Source organism: Oxyura jamaicensis, chromosome 22 (assembly GCF_011077185.1).
Source record: "Oxyura jamaicensis isolate SHBP4307 breed ruddy duck chromosome 22, BPBGC_Ojam_1.0, whole genome shotgun sequence".
Lineage (NCBI taxonomy): Eukaryota > Metazoa > Chordata > Aves > Anseriformes > Anatidae > Oxyura > Oxyura jamaicensis.
The window spans coordinates 1,567,993-1,575,645 of NC_048914.1; positions in this window are offsets into that span (position 1 = coordinate 1,567,993).

Sequence of the window (7,653 nt, forward strand, 5' to 3'; positions counted from 1 at the left end):
ACGATCCTTGCTCGAGGTTTTAAAGGCCTCTATTTTCCTGGCCTTTGGATCCCATTCTTTTGTACCTGGGGGTACTGTGGGCTCCTATGGAATTTATGGAGCACTTCAAGCCCATGGTTTAAAAGAGAAGTGCCAGATATCACTTTGAAGACACCTATCAATCTTTCTGCTTGTGAGCCTGGTGTTTTTAGTATCTGTGCTTTCTCCTAATAATTTGTCACCTTGTCCTCCCAACAGGTTCTGTAAGCTAAAGCTTTCCCTTAATCCACCCCTTTCAGTCGGAAGACTGAGGCACAGAGATATGGAGTTGCTTCTCTGAGGAGAATATCTGTGATAAAAGTGGCACTTGAACTCACGTCTCCTGTTACGTAGTCCACTGAATTTAACCACGGCTGCTGCTTTAAACCAAGCCCTCTCTGACCTTTTCAAGAGATCTCAAAAGTTTACTTACCCCTAGGGGTGTTGTGAAGCTTAATTAATGTTTGTAAAGTGCCTTGAGTTCTTTGGATGAAAGTGCTTTGGATTATTAATATTAATAATAACAGATGAGCCCCTGAAACATTCTAGTACAGTAGAATGAATTAACGTGAAGCTAGCAATCAACAACAACAAATCAAACCAGTAATGCCATCGTAGCCTTGGGCAATGCATACAGCTGGTGTTCTGATAGATGTGACAGATGAATCCGCTGATATTCTCTTCAGTCATTTCCATTGTAAATTAAACTGTCTCCCATGTCCTCATAACAGCAGCGTTTTAGCCAAAAGTCACCTGCAGCACTAACTTGCTTTTTTTCAGTTGAGGCTTTTTTTTTTTTCCATCATCTACAGGCTGTATTTAGACAGGATATAAGCTGATGCATGACTTTTAGGGTATTTTCAGGGACGTAGATAGGCTGTGACTAATTAGGCACCATTCCTACAGTCACCTTAGCCCACATACCCCAAGACAGATTTATTCCTGCTGCGATGTTTTCACCACCGTTATGTGGTACACACATTTTGTTTTGGGGGGTGTTCCTTCTCCAGGACTCTCAACAGGCAAACTGGACGAGAACAGTAACAGAAGTGCAGGCACAGAGGCTGGGTGGCTCAGCCAGTGCCTTTCAGTTTATCAGAAACACAGCAGAATTTAGAGTCCCTGATCTGTGTCCTGCAGTCCAAGAAACAATGGTATTTCAGCATCCATGAGCTTCTTTCATTGCACAGGAGTGTAAGAGCCCCACCATATCCGAGAGTGAAATCCACGCTGCCCTTTTTTCACATGAGTGGGTATCACACTGGTAGAAAACAGCTGCTTGGTACTTGCATGATCATATTTTTCTTTGTCCTCCTCTCCTTCTATCATCTAAATGGAATGACACAAGATAAATTTTAGTGTATAAATTACAAGCTGAAAAGCTGCCATAACACCTCAGTAGATCATAACAAAAATCTGTTACATGGAAAAAGAAATGCGGAAGCCATAGGGAAATTTTCTTCAGAAAAAGTATGGTAAGGAATGTACATTGTCTTGGAGTACGGAACAAAGAGTTGGACTAGTAAGAAAAGATTATTAACGCTATATGCAAGGTTTTTGCGCATGGCTTGCTGCTAGAATTTGTAGTTCCTGTAACAAAGAGCAGTCAGTATGACTGCAATTACTATTTGTCATAATGGAGAGTTTTCAGAAAATGCGTGAAAATTCAGAAGAAAACCTGTTGCTGGAACAAGTTAAAATTTCAAACTGCATGTGAACATCAAAATGTTCTGACATTGGATTTGTATGGGTAGGATAGAAAAAGGGAACAGGGAAGGAGAGAATGTATTGAATTTTTCAAACTAAATACCAGTATTCTCCCTGAATTTCTCAGAGACCTGTTCACCAGGTTTATACATACAGATAGGAATCCAGAAACTTCATTCGAGAACTATTTTATTCTTTCATCTTGGAAAATTTTACTACCCTAAATGTAAATCATTTTTGGTTTAGCATGCCTGGAGTTTTGCAGGAGCTGACCCTGAATTGTACTGTTTAATTAAGATAACATGTATGCATCTGAAGTGATAAGTGAAAATCTAATAATGGATGAAAAATTGTTTTTAACCTTCATGCCTCTTCTCTCCCCAACATTGCATATATTGACTCCGAATATATAGTTATGAACATTGCTCATTTTCTTTTAAAGAGCTGATTATCTCATTGACACAATTTTATGTGGTTTTCCAATGTGATCATGCAAAATCAAACCCCGAGTACGTTCACCTGTGCATATATTATTAAGCTCCATCTGTGTGTGTGTCCTGGCCATAATTCTGTGCTGAATATGCTTAATGAATTTATTATAACGTGACAGAGCAAAAACAAGACAAAACAAAACAAATAAACAAAAAAGTATGTTTGATGGCTAATCTTTCTCCTTTGGTTGACATACCACTAATTCTTGTGAAGGAGAGGAAAATGCTGCAATTTGGCATAAACAACTGAAAAAGCACTGTTTTTGTATATACGGGAAGATTTTTTTGCTATTATTATTATCTTCAAGTGGACATGTTCATAGAATCCTGTTCATAGAGGAGTCTCCTATGACTAACACCCTTTGTGCCTTCTTTGTGGCACTGGTTTTGATATGGTTGGGAGACTGAGCCCACTTCGTGGGGTCGGCCTCTCCAAGTTCCCTGGGGTTGGTCTTTCTGAGGTGTTTACTAGTTCTTCTGGAGTCTCTCTCCTGCCTTAGAACCTCGTATCTACTGTGCAGGGGCACTTCAGGGCAGGGGGGCGACTCCTGTCTCTGATCAGAGCAAAGGGTTCACTCTCCATTGTCCTTTGAGTCTTTCCAACATGCTTGTTTCCCTACCACTTCCCTGGACTTAGAGCAGGGCTGCTGCTCAGACTGTGTCAGAATATAACACCATTTGTGGATCTCCTGCTCAGGTTCCTGAATACTATGCTGCCTGGTGAGCTCCTCTCACAGCTGAGCCACCCGGTTGAAGAGCTCATCCAGCTGAGCACACTTGCACCCATGATACAGATTTTCAAAACCCCCTGGATGCTGTCCTGCACAAGGTGCCTTGGGTGATCTTGCTCAGCAGGGGTGCTGGACAAGACAATCTTCAGAGGTCCCTTCCCACCTCGGCCATTCTGTGACTCTGTGAGGCACCTGCCAGGGGAGGTTGCACCCCCCTACCCTGGTTTTCAGCCGCAGACCGCCAAGCTCGGCGGGTGGACGGCGTTTCTTCGGCAGCCAGCCCTTCCCACAACACAAACATGACCGAGCCTGCTCCCGGTCACTTCCACACACCAGGAACTGCCATTGTACGACAGAGGGAGGCGCTCCTGGCTCCCCCCAAGCCTCGTCGGCCGCCTTCGAGAGGGCTGCCGGGGCCTGGCCGCTCCCTCGAGTGGACACGATGCAGGAAGCCCTCCCCCTGCCCGCCGCCATCCCCCGCTCCCCCGCATGGCGCCTCTGCCCCGGAGCCGATCTCCTCCGTGGCTGCAAAATGGCGGCGCTTGTCCCTCTGCTGGTAGCATTGCCCAAGGGTTGCTCCTTCTCATCTTGACTACAGACGAAGTTTCCTTCTGAAGCGGGCAGAATGTGGCTCCTCTCTTCTTTCCTGGCCATCACTCAGACTGGAAGCTGGGGTAAAACATCCTACAACTTCACACCCATCCCTGTGCTTTGAGAAGGCCTTGTGTCAGCTCTTCTGTGTGGCTCTTAAGATCAGGACTTAACAGCACAAAACGTAAATCCTTACTGTGCTTTCCATCGTGAAATAATTTGCTTGTTGACATGTTTGGTTGTTTATTTAATGATCCAGGGCAAGCCCTCTGCTGGTGTCTTTCACCGCAAGCTGATTGGAAATAAAGCCGCTGAAGTGGTGTGGGGAGCTATTAAACCTGTAATTTTGGCAGTGGCCAGCTGGCCACAGAAGACACCACTTGCAAGCAGCAAGTTAAATGTGATTTCTAATCTTCTTCTGAAATGCAGCATAGATAGATAATCCACAATAGAGCATTATATTTCCACAGCCTGATTGGATTTCATTTTTATGTATGCAGTATGTATGATTCTTGTTTTCATGTTATTTATTTTTTATTTTTTTAAGCTAAATTAAGGTTTGGTAGCAAGCAGTCCAGTTTCTTGGTTGGGTTCTTGTTTTTATTGGTTACGAATTCCCACTGATAACATTAAATCTTATGATCTTGATATTTCCTTTCTTTTTTTCCTCTGGTAAGAATGACGCTAGAGAATTTTTATTTTCTCTCAGCTGTTCTGTTACAAACCAGTTCTATTCTTTCTGCCCTTTTAATATCCCAAAATAACAAACCTTAGGAAACTAAAAATCAATGCTGATTAATTTTCATAATTTTAACTCTTATCACAGATACCTTTGCTCCTTAGTTGATTTTGGCATGCGTGTCTTTGAATTTTAATTTAGTCAAACATATGCCTGTTGATTGAATTGCAAATATGTGGCACCTCTTATTTGAAGACAGCTATGTCACTTTTGGCCTAGCTTTGTGACCTTCATTTAATTCATTTATATCTGTTTTAGTCAAAATGTAAAGAATGCGGCACAGAAGAGACCAAGCGGGGTGCCCTAAGTCAAATGTCTTGTCCACAGAGGGGTGTAGGAACAGGATGGACAGGGTAAGTAAGGTACCAAGAATCATGATCTTGCTGCAGGTACAACACAGCCCTGCCCCTGTATTTGAGCCATGAGAGAACGAACCATCTCCCATCACACTCCTCCCTCTCTGTGCTCCCGTTTGTCCTTTGAGCAGCTTTCTGCTCTTTCCATTATCTCACCAATTTACACCCATTTCCTTATGCCCATGGTTACACTTCAGTAGAAGCAGTTAAAAGACTCCTCAGTTTTCTACTGAGTTTGCACAGTAGTTTTTTTTATCACATTAGCCATCTAACACATTAGATATTTTTTTCCTGTTTTTATCATGTTTGTGATTCAAGGAAGTTTTTTCCAAATGTATCTTACTTCAACCACAGTCATGGTTAGTTTTCTTTTCTCCTGCTGTACGAGTTGCTAGATAAGAGTAACTAAGATTCTCTATATTTTGATATTATTCTGTCACAGTATGCAAATTGGTTCCTTTTCCTTTGAGGTCATGCCAGACTGTCCTTTCTGGATTTTTTTTTTAATATAAAGCAGTAAACAAATTGGACACATGCTAGCACAAATGTTGGAATTCGCTTCAGTTATTAGCCATCATATAAACAAACTACAGCAACTGCTCTTCCCAAAATGCTTAATATACGGGTTTATTTTCTACTGATTTGTAAGACATATTTCATACGTATTCATTAAGTTTCCAGCTGGGGAGTTGAAAAGAAAAGCTGGTTCTTGAAGCATGAGTTAGCATTTCTAAAGATCAAATCCAGCCGTTTTTGGTATTTGAAACAGTTCTGAAGTCAGTCCCCTCTGCCCCTTAAAATGAGACTCCTTTTAAATCACCTTCTGGCAGCAATCCTAATTTCAGGTACTCAAATAATTACTCATGTAAAAAATATATTTGTGGTTTTGGAAGACATTATTTTAAATGATTTTGGACAATATAAATTAGCTTTTAGTAGTGTCATTCAGGATAATCAGGATGATTACATGAATATCCAGTGTTTCCTATTTGAATACTAATAGCCTCAAACTTAGCAAAGGAACTTCCACTGCATTATTGCTAAACAGTTTTTTTCCTTCATTTCTTACTGTTTGAAGTGCAGTAGAAAAAATAAAGTGGGCTAGGAAGTGTCTAAAGTCAGGAATGTATCCCAGCCCTTCAATTTTGTGGCAAATAATTGGGCCCTGAAGGAATTGGCTGTACAGTTGCTCTCCCAGCTGTAGTGTGTGTATGTTGGCTCAGTTTCTCACAGATGCCTCCCAGCAATACGTTTTGGCAGGAGCCCTAAGGACTTACACCTCAAAGGAGGGGGGAAAGCATGCCCTAAATTGAGGGCTCAAGCTAATACGATCCAGAGCCCCATCCGATGAAGATGTTCACAAGGGAACAAACTCCAAACATTTTAGTGAATTCCATTTTATGCTCAGGAAGGTAAAGTCACTGACAAGTCTTTATCATTCACCCTATCCAGCATCAGCGACATCTCACTCTTATTAGCCTTTAAACCTTTTAGACAAGCTGCTACTTCACTTTATTAAACCCACACCAGTACAAGTAGTGTATCCATGTAAGCAATATCCATTTGTTGTTTTAGAACTGTTTGTTTCCAGAAAGCACATACGCTGGTGTGTTTATACATCTTCAGTTCCAGCATCTCAGATTTAAATTTTGTCTAAAACTCTGTCCCGCAGAATGAGTGGAAATGGAAGATTTACCAAGCCTTTGCTGATTAAAATTCAACTGGAGCACGGGGAAATCTTTCCCAAGTACTTACTAATTTAGGAATATACATCTCCGTTATAAAAGTGACATTGATGCTTAGGAGGCCAGAGGGATTGGATGGATAGTCCATGTGGAGGTCAAAGTAGTAGAGAACAACTGGTGAAGGGACAACTTGTTGCTTTCAGAGTCAGTGTACAATACTTGACTACTTTGGGCTAATTGGTTTAGGCACAGAAATGTTTGTATTCTGTTCCTTGTCCTTAAACTCTGCTAACTCTGGGGCTCAGTTCCCGTTTGGAAGGTGACAGTAATTAAGTGCATTGCTCCCTGGCATAGCCGGTGTTGATCCCGATGGAGGGGCATGCGGATATTTATACAGATGGACTGCATTTTTACTGGACGTTCAAGAGGTTTCAGTTTTCTTATTGCTCAAACTGTGTTTGGAAATCGTAAGGTAACTCTAGACAAGTATCTCTGTTCAAAAGCAGAAATATCCTTGCTCATGTGTAAGGAGCATCTGTTTTCTTCCATCTTAGCTTAGCATGAGAATCCACTAGACAGATTCAAAATGTAGGCCTGCTTTTAATGCTGAGCATTGTAATAAATGGTGAATGTTACTATACGATCAGGTACTTTTACAAAGCTCTTTTCATGCAGTTCTTCCATATTTTCAAATCACAACACCCAATTAAGCACTTGAATCAGTGCTGCCCTCAGCAGAGATGTAATTAAGCAGGTGTTTAAATTCCTTGTTAAATTATTCTCTTCTTTCCTAACCTACCATTACTATTCCGTCCTGAAAAATAATGCAATAGAGAGCAAATGAATCCTGAAGCCCTAGCTTCAGGCATATAAGGGTCAAACTGTATCAGCCATACAGATAGATCTATGGAATCCAGTTGGATCTAGGTGAAGCAGAGCAGATTTAAGTAGAGGCTTCTGGATAAAAGCAGTGAATGGCAAAAAAGAAAAAAAAAAAAGAAAAAAAAAAAAAAGCACTTCTTCAGGAAGAAAAAAAGTTGAATGAAATAAAAATCCACTTCCAAAAGGGCTTTATGTGGCACTTTTCCCAACAAATGGCTTGACTCCTACAAAATGCAGACATGGCCGGGTCATAAAGAGAATAGAGAAACAAAGAGGTTGCTAATTCAATTACGAATGTTATAGATCAAGCTCTTTACTCTTTGTCCAAATGGAAACCCACACTAAATAACATTATCATGAATTGGCTCAGCAACGTAATGGACTAAGCCTCTCACATCTAACAGATTGCCTGGTCTCTGCTAGGTATTGGAAACTCTTGTGGATACCTTTAAC